Source organism: Lissotriton vulgaris, chromosome 7, assembly GCF_964263255.1.
Source record: "Lissotriton vulgaris chromosome 7, aLisVul1.2, whole genome shotgun sequence".
NCBI classification, from domain to species: domain Eukaryota; kingdom Metazoa; phylum Chordata; class Amphibia; order Caudata; family Salamandridae; genus Lissotriton; species Lissotriton vulgaris.
In genome coordinates, this window is record NC_141695.1 from 124,817,600 (window position 1) to 124,834,747 (window position 17,148).

Consider the following 17,148-nt stretch of genomic DNA (forward strand, 5'->3'; position numbering starts at 1 on the left):
CCCTGGCAGTCAGCACTAACCACATCATAGACCTTTTTTTCAACTTTCAGCCACATTGCTGCACCCCTGCCAAGTGCCACACATCAGACACTAGAATGATGCATTTATAATGCACTCTTCCGCATCACCATTAGTGATGCCCCGCTCGGCCCCTCTCATGCTCTACTTGGTCTCTGCACATCACCATCTGCTTCCAGCCTCAGCCCGTGCAGTGTTGGTTACGAGCGGAAGCTGGGATCAATCTACTGCTAGTAATTGGTGTGCGGAAATTCCCGTCACCGGCAGAGCATAATTGCACACATCTGCCCGCCTCCCAAGTGTCACCATCGTCTCCTGACTCGGCGCCTGACCCCTGAAGTGAGGAGTTCCCCCCGGACAATATGTGAGTAAAAGGAACACTGTTGTGGGGATCGGGGAGTCATAGTACTGTATGCAGCCCAGTTACATGGAAGACTCCTGCCCCACTCGCAAGGTTCACTGTACATTGCTTGCACTTTCTCCTAGACATTACTTTCCTGTCAGGCATGTAAAATGGCCGAACTGTGACAACCCATCTAGTTAATATCAGACTGCCTGTTGAAGACTCTACAAATGTGGCTGACATCTTTTACTGGTTACCACCACAGCAGCAGCCGTCTTGTAACAGCTCCCAAACCAGTGTACAAACTAGTCTACCTATAGAAGACTCCCCAAATTCATCTTGTAATGATTACCACCATAACAGCAGCCATCTGATATTGGTATCCAATCAAAAATGACAGCCATCTTGTAACAGCAAAATCTAATTTAACCAACACCAAAACAGCATCCAGCTTGAAATGAAATTAAATTAATTTGTACTTGTAAAGCACACTTGTACCCCAAACGGGGTTTCCTGGCGCTGTACGAATACCCCTGTGGAACCCTACCTGGCTTTTGCCTGTGAAATGTCCACTCTTGGGCACCCTCAAGGTGAAGCCAGGCATCCCGGCGCTGTTGGAGCCATTGTGGAGATTAAGCAAGCTATTGCCCAGAGTGGGACCCATGATTAGAATAGGCACTGAGGCAAGAATTATCAGCTCTGAGGAAATTGAGCCTAAGACCCGCCGAGGCAGGAATTGAACACTGGTCCCGGGCCAGACCTCTGCATCAGGGTCTGCCACTATTACCATTCAGTCACACTTCTCCACAGCTCCACTGCTTGTAACTAAAACGTCAGCCATCTTGTAACAACTAAAACTCATCTTATAGTACTTCACAGCATGGCTGGGCCGAACATGATACCAGAGGCATTCTCTATTCAATACCCTCATAATCTATTGAAAAGTGCCTCTAAAACCTTCAAACACAATCTTCTCAGAAAAACCCAGATACCTTATTCCTAGTCAAGTCAAGTCAAGTCAAGTCAGGAATTTGTATAGCGCGCTACTCACCCAGAGGGTCTCAAGGCGCTTAAGGAAGAGGGGTACGCTACTGATCGAACAGCCAGGTTTTGAGTTGCTTTCTGAAGGAGAGGTGGTTCTGTGTGAGACGGAGGTGGGTGGGGAGTGAGTTCCATGTCTTGGCCGCCAAGTAGGAGAAGGATCTTCCTCCCATGGTGACTCTTCAGATGCGTCGAATCGCGGCGAGTGCTTGGTTAGACGATCGTAGTTGGCGGGTGGGGGTGTAAAAGGTCAGGCGAGTGTTGAGGTATCTGGGTCCTAGGTCGTGAAGGGTCTTGTGTGCGTGGGTGAGGAGACGGAACGTGATTCTCCTGTTGGCGGGGAGCCAGTGCAGGTCTCTCAGGTGACCGGATATGTGGTTGTGGCGAGGCAAGGATGAGTCGGGCGGAGGCGTTTTGAATGCGTTGAAGTCTTTTCTGCAATTTGGCTGTGGTTCTGGCATAGAGGGTGTTTCCGTAGTCTAGTCGGCTGGTTACAAGTGCTTGGGTGACCGTCTTCCTTGTTACGGTGGGGATCCATCGGAAGATCTTTCGGAGCATACGTAGGATGTTAAAACATGATTATCAGACGGCGTTGACTTGTCTGGTCATCGAGAGGGAGGAGTCTAGGATGAATCCCAGGTTGAGCATGGTCCGTTGGTTTGGGTGCGCTGCCTAGGGCCGGGGGCCACCATGAGTCGTCCCAGGCAGAGGGGGATGATCCTAGAATGAGGACTTCCGTCTTGTCGGAGTTCAGTTTTAGGAGGCTATTCTTCATCCATTCGGCTACGTCTTTCATCCCTTCATGTAGGTTGGTATTGGCGGTGGTTGGGTCTTTGGTGAGGGAGAGGATCAGCTGGGTGTCGTCTGCGTAGGAGATGATGTTGAGGTTGTGTTGGCGTGCGATGGATGCGAGGGGACTCATGTAGACATTGAAGAGGGTGGGGCTGAGCGATGATCCTTGTGCAACGCCGCATATGCCTTCGGTGGCCTCTGATTTGAAGGGGGGGAGGCGGACTCTCTGGGTTCTTCCGGCTAGGAACGAGATGATCCAATGCCTTATCTTGTATCCTGAGGTTCCTGAGGCGTTGTACTAGTGTGCGGTGGCAGACCGTGTCGAACGCTGCGGAGAGGTCCAGGAGGATGAGGAGGATGAGGGCCGCAGTTTCCCCGTTGTCGAGCAGTTTCCGGATGTCGTCCGTGGCTGCGATGAGGACGGTCTCAGTGCTGTTGTTGGCTCGGAAGCGTGACTGTGAGGGGTCGAGGGAACTGTTAGACTCAAGGAAGGCGGCTAGCTGACTGTTGACGGTCTTCTCTATGACTTTGGCGGGGAACGGGAGGGGCAAGATGGGGCGGTAGTTCTTAACTTCGGTGGGGTCTGCTGTAGGTTTCTTCAGGAGGGCGCTGAGCTCGGCATGTTTCCAGCTTTCTGGGAAGATAGCGGTGTTGAAGGAGCAGTTGATGATGTCCCGGAGTTGGGGTGCGATGGCGGAGTCGGCCTTGTTGAAGATGTGATGGGGGCATGGGTCGGTTGGCAATCCGAAGTGGATGGAGTTAATCAAGCGAATGGTGTCATTGGTGCTGAATGGGGTCCAGGCGTGGAGGGTGGTGGTGGGGGGCTTTGGTTCAGTGGTGAGGGGAGTGGGCTGGTCGCCAAAGCTGTTATGTAAGTCTGCGATCTTGCTGTGGAAGAACAAGGCTAGAGAGTCGCAGAGGTCTTGAGAGGGAGTGATGTCGTTGTTGCCGGCACTGGGATTGGTGAGCTCCTTGACAATGCTGGAGAGTTCCTTGCTGTTGTGGGCGTTGCCGTCCAGTCTATCCTTGAATGCTGATTTCTTGGTGGTGCGGATCAGCTGGTGGTATTTGCAGGTGGCGTTCTTGAGGGCGGTCATGTTGTCTGTGGTTGGGTTTCTTCACCAGGCTTTCTCGAGGGTGCGGCAGTTCATTTCATTTAGATTCTTTATTTCGGCTAAAATGCCATAAAAGACAGTGTATACATTACATTGCATTTCATTAAAAGTTATTAAAACGTATTATCACTAAGATACAAAAATACAATACATACGAAGTACAATACAGTACAATACAATACAAGTCGGAGGATAAATTGAGCGGAAACATACATTCTTAGAACATGGGGTAGACCATCATGTCAATCCCAAGCAATCAGTTCAGTTACAATTGTAGCCCTATTTTTTTCCTTTGATAGAAGATGGAGAGTAAAAATCTACTAACACTAAATATTATGTTCTGAGATGTATTTGTTGTTAGGATTCTCAGAGCCTGCGAGCATGACCTCAAGCCTAAAAGTAGGCATATTGGTTTAATCCACTTCTTTCTCGCCTGTAGATAGAAGGGACAAAAAAATAGAATATGCTGTTCATTTTCAGTCTGGTTGAGGTCACACATAGGGCAAGTTTCATTCAATACTGCGGATTCTGAATCACGATTCCTAGCCCATCTTGCCAGCGTGGTTTTAATTAATAAATTCCCATACCGAAATTTTAAAAACAAAGTTTTGGCAAGAGGCGGCTCTATCTCGTCCATAAATATCTCATAGAGCGGTTCATCCTTAAAGTTTAGGAATGTTGCAACCAAGGTACCATTGGTCATATTATTTACAGTCCTACTTAACATAAAAGCCCAGAAGGCCCTTTTTAGGATTATTTTGGGGTTTGCAGGTAATTGCTCTGGATTCTCCCAAAAATGTTGCAATCCTATATTGTTCAACCATGTCTTGATATGTCTTAGCCATGGGGTATTACTTTGGCTATCCAAAATCATAATCTCCTTCAACCCGTCTCGGTAATCTTGGAGTTCGGGTACCTGCCATAGTCTTACCCACAGCATTAGTGGTCGGATCAACACATTGTAATCTGTCCTTTTGAAATTTAAGTCAAGCTCCAGGGGAACTAGTGGGGTGCCTCTAGGGACCCTTACAAGGCTACGCATAAAATTATTATCCAAAACACCAAAAATCTCCCTGGACCCAGTACCCCATATTTCGGCACCGTAAAGGACAGATGCTTGGACTTTAAATTTAAATAATTCCATCACCGCTTTACTTGTGCTCATACTATGCTCCCTAAGAATTGGTTTTACATTCTGGGCATAGATTAATTTGCTTTTATCAATTTGGGCTTTCCAAGTAAATTTAGAATCGATAGTCACCCCTAGGTAGGAGAAATAAGGCACTGATTCCAACTTGATTCCATTTAATGTTAGACAGCCCTTATCTGGTTTAATTGGATTTAGGGCCATACATTTGGTCTTCTTGCCATTGATCTCCAACCCCTTTTGGCTACAGTATTCATTGAAAGTATTCAATAAAGTCTGTAAGCCATTTTTCGTTTGGGATATCAAAATCGTATCGTCAGCAAATAGCAAGGATGTCACCTTTTCGCCATTCAGTTTGGGAGAGTCATTTTTACATCTACCTAAAAAGGAAGGGATGTCATTTACAAAAAGGGAAAATAACGTCGGGGCCAGGACACCACCCTGACGTACTCCACGTTCGATGGGTATTTTATGAGTTAATTCACCGTTAGGGCCCCATCTTACTCTTGCAAAGTTCCCTTCATGTAACTCTTTGATCTGAACGACAAGATTATTTGGGATACCTGCTGCACTCAAGGTTTCCCATAAGAGATTACGAGGCACCAAATCAAAAGCGGCCCTTAGATCTACAAAGGCAACATAAAGATGGGACCTCTTAATCACTACGTACTTCCATTAGAGGCAGCAGAATCTAAAGATTTTGTCTATTGTGCTGACCTTCGGTCTAAAACCAGCTTGGAATTTAGTTAAAAAATCATTTTCATCTAGCCAATTACTCACGCGTAATAAGATATGTCGTGAGTAAATTTTCTGTAAAATGTCCATTAGACTTATTGGCCGATAATTACACGGGTCCATCCGATCTCCTTTTTTAAAAATTAAAACAATTTCCGCTCCCTTCCAACTTTCAGGAAATTCTAATGTACGTGAAAATGTATTGCACAGATAATTAATATAAGGTGCCCATACTCCTAGATCGTGCTTATATAGGTCCCCCGGGATTTTGTCCAAGCCTGGAGCTTTACCGGATTTAATTTGTGATATCGCTAACTCTGTTTCTCCTAAAGTGAAGTCCAAATGGTTTACTTGAGGTTCTAATTTTTCTGGGCTTGTATTCATGTGTGGGTCCTCGTATTTCTTATATAAGTTTGTAAAATGTGTGACCCAAGTTTGTTCATCCAAAAATACATCTTTGGTTACCCTACCTGCATGGTTCCCATTTGCGACCAGCCTCCAGAAGGCCACATTGTCGCGTGACCTGGCAGCTAGCAACAAATCAGCCCATTTGTCTTCCTCCCATGCTATCTTTGCGGCTCTCTGGACAGATTTGTACTTACTCCTAGCTCTTTTGACATCTGTTGGTAATTTACTCTTTATTGCCATTAGCAATTCCCTTTTTGACTCTTTACAGGATCTTTCATACCATGGCTTGCTGTGGGACAGATTCTGGGTATTCTGCTGTTTTTTTTTTTGGCATCTTAGTAACTAGTAGCCTCAGGTCTGCAAAGAATTTTTGATGAGTTTGGAGAAATGAAGTTTTACTTCCATCATCGCCTATTGCAGCTAGGTAAGGGCCAAAAGTACCTGCCAAAAGTGAATATATTTCACTTAGAATGTCACTGTGATCCAAAATAAATGGCCATTTTAGTGATCTTCTATTATTACTGATATGGATCTCAGAATTAACAGCATCACTTTCCTCAAGTATAGGGTGCTGGGCCATATCGTTGAGCAAATAAGCGTCCAACGTCAAGTTTAAGGGATAGTGATCGCTTTCGAACCGTTCCCTTACTTCAAGGTCCAAGAGATGAGGCCAGAGGGGGACAGAAGCAATCACAAAATCTAAGTTATTTTTGTAGTTGTTCCTGGTGAATGTTGGTTTTCTAGAGCTGTCGGAGGGTAACCGTCCGTTACAGGCCCTAAGTGAGTGAACCGTACATAGATTAATCAATTGCAAGCCCAATGTTGTACACTTAACCGGTTTTACATTCTCCAGGATAGGGATTTTGTTTGCTTGGTCTTCCTCGTCAAAAATTTCACTAAGACCCAAAACTGGCTCGAAATTGCAATTTAGGTCACCAGCCAAAATAACAAAATCCTCCCTTGCATCTAGTCTACTCAGAAGACAATCTAAGTTAGCAATGGTCAGTGATTCTCTTGAGGAGGGTAAAGGCCTGTTATAAACATTTATAAGAAATAAGTTCTTCCCATTATAAGCTGTGATCTTTAAAGCTAGTATATCTGCAGAGTTAGTGGGTATCTCCTCAATGTCTACCCTTAAATTAATTTTTACCCATATCAGAAGTCCCCCTGACGGCCTACCACATCTAGAGGGTATCGCACCATTCCCATAGGTCTTGTAACCCACCCTATGTGGTGTCTCCACTGCCCAAGTTTCCTGAAAAAGGCAGAGATCAAAGGAATCTATGTAATTTGCCCACTCAGGGTCCCTTAGGTGTTTTTCTACACCAGCTATGTTCCAACAGATCATTTTAGTCGGGGTTTCGGTAATAACTGGTCTCTCAATAGTAACCCTAAGCATCTCCTCGTGCACAGGTTGAGTCGCCAAGGGCATTACCTCTAAATGTGAACTGGTATGCGGGACGGTTGTCTGCAACACCAGCTCCTCTAGATTTTTTACACCATGGGGTACAATAGCATTATCAAAGACAATTCTTCCCACACAAGTGGACACAGTGTTGGTCAGTACATCATTAACATTGTCAACAAATGGTACAGCATTGGCCATTGCGTTCGAACTGTTAGTGCTCATATCCCCAAAACTTGATGTATCTAGCCCCACACTCCCCCACACCTCATGGCATCAATCACAATCTTCCAAACCGCTGAAGATGTCATACCTATTAAAGGTTTCTAGCGGTGTAAAGGGTTTAAGGTTGTCCATCCTGCCTTTCATGGTATTGTGTGTCTTGGCCGATACATAATTCCATCCCAACGGGTCTGGTGCTCTCACAGGGCATGGGATGTAATGCATATTATTTACATTCTGTAAGAGGGGGGGAGGAGGGTATGAGGGATAATAGTTGCTCCCAACGTTCTGTACCATGGGATGATTACTAGGTTGAATTACAGGTATGTGCTGTCATGGTTGGTACTGCGGCGGATGGTGCTGTGGTGGAAACACCACTGACCTCGGGTAAAAGTAAGTCAGCGGTTTGGGGATGATTATATTTTTCGCATTACATGTCTGCCAATTCAAAATGAATTGGACAGCGTTTGGGTCCCTAAAGTTCACCACCACCACATCACCCTCAATATCTTTGGGTCTGCCCCCCAACCAATGTAGGCGACGCACATGGACAATTTCGCCATTAACATGATTTGCAATTGGCCTATATAAGCTGAGCCAATGCATAATCTTATTTTTTAGTTGGGCAAAACCCTCCCTTTTATTTGGTCCTAGCACAGGCACCCCTGTTAAAACTACCACAAAGGGTACTGCCTCAGGTGGGAGCTCAGGCAGAGGAGTCCGTCTTGCTTTCCCCCAAGCATGTCTATTTTCCCCCACCTCACTTGTCGTTTTAGCCAGAGGTCGATTGGGTGTGTTACCAGTGTTTGTATTTGAAACATTAGAAGATAATTGAACAGGATTTTTTTGATTGGGAAGTTTGGGGGGTGGGTGAGTTTGTGCAGTCGCCACCGACGTGTTCCCCATAGATTTAGAGGTGGATGCAATTGACGGGGGAATAACAATGTGACTGGGGGTAGTTTTAGGTGGTTGAGCTGGAGCTGGTATATTTAGGGCATTTACTGGAGTTACATTAGTAACATTACTCAAGCCGATGTTAGTTACAACATCCTTATTCCCCAGTACACGCTCAATTTTACACAACCTACATTCCACCTCCATCAACCTTTCCAATATACTTGCAGAATACGATTTAATCAAGCTCTCTATATCTGATAGTGACACAGAATCCTTGCTCATAGTAGGTGTATTTAAAACCTCACTCATGTCCATAGTGTTCTCATTGCCCTCATTGGCTGCCGGGATAATTTGCAAGATGGAGGGAGTTAATGATGTAATGCCCCCCTCGCTTCCTATATCCTGAGCGCATGGATCTTTAGCTACGTTGCATATTTTTCTGCCAAAGTCACGGCAGCTCAATTTTGATTGTAGAGGATCTCCCCTTTTCCGCTGTTATTTACTCGGTGGTGGGCCATACGATTTTTCAAGGGGAGTCTGTTTTTTTCCCTTAGTATGGAGTGTTTTCGCTATAGGCAAGACTTCCCCTTTTGATGTACTTTGGTTATTAGCGTGCAGAGATGGCCCACTCACATCTGGCGTAGGTAGGGATTTTTGTGTAAGGACAACTACGTTAGCTTCCAAGGACTGGCTTTCCAACAAGATAGACGACTCATTTACTGTTAGGTCAATATCAGTGTCAATAGAGCCAGTGGCAGCACAAGGGGGCAGAGGAGTTAACCCATTTTTTATGCTTTCCACGGAGCGACGACGGTCCGCCCGTCGCTCCGCCAGGGCCAACTCCCTTGCGATATCAGGGGATGATTTAGAAAAATAGTTGTCCAAGGTACCATTCAGCATCACTCCCTGTTTATCAGGTACAGGCTGTTCCAAGTCAAGCGAAGACATTTGTGAAACCCAAGTGCAAAAACAAGGCAATCGTAGATAATGCAGGGAAATGGCAGAGCAAACAGTACCTGTAGAGCCAAGATTTGAGGCCAGTCCAGTCTCCTCGGTTCTCGGAGGGTCTCAGAGGGTCCGCCCTTAGTCCGGGCTTTGTCCCGGGTGATGTCCCGCACACGCGTCCCGCTGACGCGTAATGACTCCAAGTCTTATGCTGTCTGCGTATAAAGTGGGCGGGGACACGGGAAGAGGCGGCAGGTGTGCTCGATGGAACACGCACAGCCTGCTGGGCCTCGCAGTCCCATCCTCCTGCACACAGCTCCCCTGCGCTTACTCCAATGCCCAACGGGGCTCCAGGGACACAGTCTCAAATGCCCTACGGGGCTCCTGGCAGCATGCAGCAATTCACAATCACAATCTCCTCAGGCGAGCGGCTCCCGCGAAGCGGGGGCCGCGAGGAGTTTTCAGCGTTCAGACAGGGGGGGGGCGGGGACACGGGAAGAGGCGGCAGGTGTGCTCGATGGAACACGCACAGCCTGCTGGGCCTCGCAGTCCCGTCCTCCTGCACACAGCTCCCCCGCGCTTACTCCAATGCCCAACGGGGCTCCAGGGACACAGTCTCAAATGCCCTACGGGGCTCCTGGCAGCATGCAGCAATTCACGATGACAATCTCCTCAGGCGAGCGGCAGTTCTTTTTGGTCATCGTTGCACCAGGAGGCTTTTTTGCTTCCTGGCTTGTTGGGATGGTTTTTCAAGGGTGCTAGTTCGATCCACTGTGCGAGATTGATGGCTGCTTGATTTGGGTCCGTTGCTATGGCGGGAGGGTTTTGGTTCAGAGATGTGGTGAGCTGTTCGGTGGTAATTTTGTTCCAGCTTCTGCAGGGAACTTGTTGCGGGTGGTGGTGAGTCGTGGTCTTTCTGAAGCTGAAGTGGACGCAGCTGTGTTCTGTCCAGTGCACTTCCGTGACGTGATTGAAGGAGATGTGCTTGCTGGATGAGAAGATTGGGTCGAGCGTGTGTTCGGCATAGTGGGTGGGGGTGTTCACCAGTTGTTTGAGTCCGAGATTGGCGAGGTTATCCAGCAGGGTGGTGGTGTTGTTGTTATTCTCCAGGTGGAAGTTGAGGTCCCCTAGGAGGATGTAGTCATCGGAGGGGAGTGCGTGTGGGCTGACAAAGTCAGCAATGTCTTCGCTGAATTGTGTGCGGGGTCCTGGGGGGGTCTGTAAATGAGGGTGCCTCTGAGTGTGGTCTTGGGGTCGGTGTGTATCTGGAAGTGGAGGTGTTCGGTGGCTAAGAGGGTGCCGTCGGAGTTGGTTGAGATGCGGATGGTGTTCTTGTGGACGATGGCGATGCCTCCTCCTGTTTGGTTGATGCGGTCTCTTCGGATGATCTTGTATCCGTCCGGGATGGCTATGGCGATGTCGGGTGCTGATGAGGTGTTCATCCAGGTTTCCGTGAGAAAGGCGACGTCCGGCAAAGTGGTGTCGAGTAGGTTCCATAGTTCAATGGCGTGTCTGTGGACCGAGCGGGTGTTGAGCAGGATGCAGTTCAGGTAGTTGTTATTGGAGCTCTGTTTGGCGGTTGTGGTTTTAGTGTGGGTCCTGATGCAGCAGAACTTGCAGGGTTGGCAGGTGAAGGGTCCATGGGTACATCCTGGGGCGGCTTGGTGGCAGTCGTGGAGGCGGCCGGTGTTGAGTGCAGTGAGGGTTGCTGCGTCATAAGTTCGGCGAGAGGGATGGCCTTTGCAGGATCCAGGGGTTCTGGCGCTAGGCGCGGTACAGGTGCGGACGGGCGCGGACGGGCGTAGACGGGCTTACTTTTGGCGCACCTTTGGTGCGCATAGGGCGCGCCTGCTGCGCGTTTGCCACTCTGCCATAAGTGGAGAGTGGAGGGGGGCAGAGCGAGGGAGGAGCAGCTGGGAGGTGGGAGCGGGGTGGCGAGTGGGGAGGGGAGGAGCGGTGATGCAGGAGGAAATGGGGGTTGGGCTGAGCAGTGGCAGGGAGCGGGGTGGAGGGGCACAGGGCACAACAAATGGAATCCAGAAACAAAACCAAAACCAGAGAGGCACAGCGGGCAGCGGTGGCGGCAGCAATCAGGGGGCACAACAATTTGAATGCAGAGCAAAAACGAAACAGGCACAACAATTTAAATACATGGCAAAAATGAAAACAAAATACTGCACAAGACCAGATTCTTGGCGAGCTCAGGGGCACAGCTGCTCAGGGGCACACCAGAGGCACAGCGGGCAGCGGAGGCAGCAGCAATCGGGGGTCAGGCACGAGGCGGGTGGAACGACCGGCTCTGACCAGGTCAGGTCGAGTCACAGCTCCCCGTCTCGCGGATGCAGACCTAGGCAACTAGTGGGAGGGAGGAGCAGCTGGGAGGCGGGAGCAGTGATGCAGGAGGGATCGGGGATTGGGCTGAGCAGCGGCATTCAAGCTGCTAACAAAGACCTAGAACTATTCAACAAATACTTCCTCACCCTAAAAACCCACACCATCACATCTCCCAGGGTCACTCAGGATCTAACTACTTCTACCATCCCTTCATCTCCTGATGATCAACGACCTCGTACATCATCCAGAACCACCAATGAAAGAAGTATCAATAACTTTCATCATCTCTGCACACTAAAAAGCCACACCATCACCCCACCCAGTGTACCTCAGGACCCAACTACTCCCACCACCCTAGCCTCAGCATTATTCCCACCTAGAACCGGGGAAAGAAGCATCATCATCTCTCCTCCCTTAACACGCACTGCATTGACATCCTCACCTATATCGGTCTGCAGAACCAACAATAATGTCCCTCCCTCATCACCCTACATCTTCTCTCCCCCTTCCTATCAGCAGGTGCAACAGGACTCACCCAAATCCCAGTCATACATTACCTCCTGGAATTTACAAATAGTTATCCTAGAAATCAGAAACATCTTACAACTCGCTGAAAAATCTCTTTCGACACTTAAACATCTTCAAAAATCTCTAGCAACAGTTGAACAAGGTGATTGAAACTATCCCCCTGCCCCTAACCAACCGACTCCTGCGCACAAGCATACGCCCTAACAAAATAACGGACCAGGAAATCCAAACACTTCTACTGCTATACAAAATTTCTCCCTGCCCCACCGAAAATAAAGAAGAAAAAGCTATTCTCCTGGTCCCCATCAACCCAAGCAGAACATCCCGAGTAATAAACAGAGGAATAACCCTGAATAACCTCCAGTCGTTAACCTCTAACACCGAGATTCTTGAGCCTACCTTAAAGAACTGCTCAAACTCGATCTCCTGCCTTCTACTGAACTGCCTATCAGCACTAAAACACGCATCCGACATAGCCGACCTTGTCCTTGACACGAAAACGGAGTTAATCATCCTCACAGAAACCTGGCTCAATGACTCATCCTCACCATGCTAAGACCTTCTAGACCCTCCAGACTACAACATCATTAGACTGGACAGAACTCACAAAAATGGGGTGGCTTAGCCTGCATACATCGTTCCGACATCACCATCTCGAAGTTTCACTCGGAACCCTTGGACATTAGTGAATACTTGGGGATTTCTATTAAATCTGCAAGCATCCATCCCCACAAACTACATATACTCTACAACCCTCCAGGTTTGAACGCAGAGTTCACAGAACACCTAATGGAAATCATCACCTCTAACTTTTCCCCTCACTCCAATGACATATTCCTTGGTGATTTCAATCTCCATTGGGAAAACCCCTTGGACAAGCAGGTTAACACCCTCAAAACCTTTCAAGCAGACTACTCCCTGATCCAAGCCATCTCAAATATGACTTACACAAAGGGTTCTACGCTCGACTGGATCATCTCTAAACAAAATATGATTGAATCACTCTCAGTTACCCTTTGTGACTTGTGCAACCATCACATTATCACCTTCCAGATTCCCTCCGCTCACAAGAAAACTTTTGTGAAACAACTTAAGCCAAAACAATGGATAAGAGACACAAACAACATCGATTGGAACAACCTTGCCTCACAATGTGAGAAGACTCTCACTCCCCCTAATAACATTTCAGACGTCAATGACCTCACTGCTCTCTATAACTCCTCAATGACCAATGTCTTCGACCAAGATGCTCCACCAAAACTAAAAAGGGGAAACCTTAGCACCGTAGCGGTTGTGTTTGCTGTGGGTCGTGGACTTTGTTTGGACCCTTCTCTTCCCGCTACCGGATTTACAACTTGCGGAACCCGCTTCGCGGGTCCCGCTGCGCATCAGCACGACAGGGGAGTCTTGCTGCACCAGTGCGTGAAGGTCCAGGGCTGCGAGCGTGCGGGGCAGGACTTCAAATCCCAGAAGTCCCTGCACACCACGCCTCCCGTCACCTGGCCGCTCTCCCTGGACACACGCCCCGCCTGTAACCATACAGACCACCTATATAAGGAAAGGCTAGTTCCCGCTAAGCGGGAGCGTCCCGGGAGAAGCCCGGGACAAGGGCGGGGCCGTCTGTGGCCGTCAGTGGACTGCAGTGGACGGGCGGGCCACCCCTCTAACAACTCTATTAAAGGTGAGCACTTATTACGGATACTAAAATGGGCGACAACGTGAATGATGATGTAGAAAACAAGATTGCTGACGCCTCTGTTTCCCTTATTACTTCCTTTGAGTCAATGATAGACTCCGCTTTTAACGAAATAGTGGAGACCGAGCGAAGGTTTTCTATGGTTTCTATCAATAGCAAAACAACTTCCACAAGTAGCTCCAGTGGCATCAATGGTAATGCACATATAAATCCAGAAATAACCGTGGTAAAACCATCATATCCCTGTGTTGATGTGCCCATAATTCAGGATGATGAAAATACTGTCATCTACACAGCACAAGTTTCTGCCTCGACATCACCAGTGGCAGCAACGCCAAAGCCAACACTGACAATGATATCCCCGGTACCCACTCAGACAGAGAGTGTCACTACAATTGTAACTGCCTCGCAGGATGATGTCATTAATGTGGACATCATCGACTCCAGTAGTAACAAGCCGGGCAGGGAGAAACGCAAAAGAGGCACATCCAAGTTAAGTGCGAATAAAAGAAAACAGTCTGTATTCCACAAAAACCAACCAACACCTCAAAGTCTGTGGAATAAAAACAAATCTTCGGGGGTACAAATCGTCTTGACAGAGGATAAAGTGGATAAAGAATCCGCGGACCTGGATAGCTTTTCTGATGTATCCTTCACTAATTCTTGTGGGAACTCTAAAACTATATGGACCCAAACTACAATAATGGGTGATAATTTTAATCTATCAAGACAGAATGGAAATATGATAGAAACCATAGTTGATACTATTTTTAATCGAATTGAAAAACAAATGATCAGCCAGTTTAATAATGTTTTTAAAAGACTTGATAGATTGGATAACCTGGTTAAAACTGGTGAAACAAAAAGGAAAGGGTCAATCATCTTGGATCAAGTTAGAGCAGATCGCCTTTTGAAGGAATTGGAAAATGCAAACAATATATTGTCATCAAAAAAACAGGTTAACATCAGTACCTCGGGTGGGGCACTAAGCAATTCTGTTTCTGCCTCTCCATTGACGGAACAATTATCAGTAAAACCCACAACCACTAAAAAGGGGCCAGCTATGAGCAAGGTTAACACATCCACGAAACCAACTCCTATACCTGCCCCTAGGACAGTTGTCATTCCATCGACTTCTAATACCTCTGCTCCAAGCAACAATAGTGGCCCAACCATTTTAAGTGCAGCTCCAAAACCGACAGCGGTTAATAACAATGTGGGCACTGGCTCCCAAGGGTCTACTAAATCTTTTAAACATCAAGGACCAGCATTACATCTGCCACCGGATGCCTGTCCTTTTGTTTTGGTTCTAGCAGGTGTCCCGCCCTTGAGGGAGGATCAGGGGGAATCGTGGGTGCAATTGCGGAATAAGAGCATAGACTGGCTAACTAAACACAAAGGTGTTGGTTTCGATATCTCTAGAGAGATTATATCTGCGCGTAGGGTATCGTGGGTCGGCCCTTTACTCAAGGACAAGGAAGGTGACTGCGTAGTCCTCAACTTTAATAATCCTGGGACAGTAAGAAACCTCCTAAACAGAAATTGCAATTATTCAACCATTCCAACTGTTGCAACTATGTTACCCTTGAGTTATTTCTACAGACAACCGGCCACTCAACTTCGCCCACCCCCTATGCAATTCACAGTGCCATTAACGCATTCACAACCAGCACCTTTTATGCATTTTCAACCACCACCTGTGCATTTTCGCCCACCTCCTATGCAATTCCACCAACCCTATTTCCCATTACAAATGTACAATAGATATGCACCACTTTCGGACCTGGATATGCAAGACTGACCATCTTCGACTACCTTTGTCGATTCTTCTCCGGTATCCGAACTCCTGATTGCCCCGGAAAACTCGCCTCAAAGAACCTTGAGCAAACAACATCAGACCATTGCTCATTTGCCTTTGGACTCAGTATTGTCTATTGTTAGCTGGAATATAGCTGGCCTAAATTCTAAATTGAAAATTTCAGAGTGGCTTAAGTGGGTTGATAATAATTGTGATATATTGTTGCTACAAGAAACATGGAGTACAATGTCACCAACAATTGAGGGCTTTTGCTGCCACAATGTTAAGGCTCTACCGTCACCCGTGGGTCGACCTAGTGGGGGACTATCTATTTGGTCCAAGATAAAATACGGGGTGCATATTAAATTGATCCCTACACCAGGTATCTGTTGTTTTATGGCCATCAAGTACATTAACAGATTGAAATTATGTATTATAAACTTTTATAATAATGATTTTGTTAGTCGCCCAAATGGCAATTTTATATTATTGTTTAATTTTATCGATGAAATTATGGGGGGGAAAAAGCATGGATCTTTCGATGGTATCTGCATCGGAGGGGATTTTAATGCACACTTGTATCGCCATAGCCCAATATGTAAGAATGGGGCAGAATTGAAAGATTTTATAGTTTCCCATGACTTAGTTAATGCTATGGAATTTGCAGGTACAGGCATAAATAATGTAACAACCCCCACTTTCATAGGTCAGGGCTGTGCTTCTACGATTGATTATATTTTCACATGCCCTGAGTTAAGTGAAATAACCTTAAAAGCTGAAGTCGTCTGTTCTGCATACAGTGATCACTATCCGCTTAAAGTTAACATATACAATCCCCAGACCTCAAGGGCTGCAGCGAAACCAGATGTAGGTCCTTTAAACCTAGCTTTATCAACCGATAGATTGAGACTAGCATGGAAGGGAGCTGACAATAAAGGGATACTTTCCAGAGTAATTAAAAAACACCCTGAGACAGTTGAGACTTGCCTGTCGCATACAAGTCCTGGCAATGAGGTGGTTGGCGCTTTTGGTGATCTATGTAGGGCAATTAAAATTGAATCATCCAAACCTGTTAGGCAGAACATCTCGCAGGGACCCCGATGGTTTGATACCTCCTGCTCTAGGGCCAACAGGGATTTGAGGGCTGCACTTAACACCAGCCCGAGGGACCCTCAACTTGTGAGAACACTAAGATCACAATATAAAAGGGTCTTATACATTAGATCTGAAACCCTAGTAATTAAACATTGGGAATCACTCACGCGCACCGCCAAACTGAAGGACTCAATGGGATTCTGGAAAGAAGTCAAGTCGTTAAGATCGTTTGGCTCTAACATCAGCCAAATCAATAGTAACATAACGGGCGAGGCATGGGTAGAGCATTTCTCCCAAATTTATGCCGCATCAGCTACCCCTTCAGATACTGTCCATCCATCCCTTAGTGATGAACCCTTGACCTTTTCATTATTTGAGGTCGAGGACGCGATCACTGATAGTGCTAGCAATAAAGCTCCGGGCCCCGATGGTCTCTCCATCGACCAAATAAAATCAGAAATGAATTTCTGGGCTCCTCTTTTATGCAACCTATTTAATAACCTAAATGACAGCTCAATCCCCGAATCCTGGTCGAATAGTGTCATCGTGCCTATTTTTAAGAAAGGCGATAGGTCGGATCCCGCTTGCTACCGCCCGATTTCACTAATCGACAATACGTTAAAAGTCTT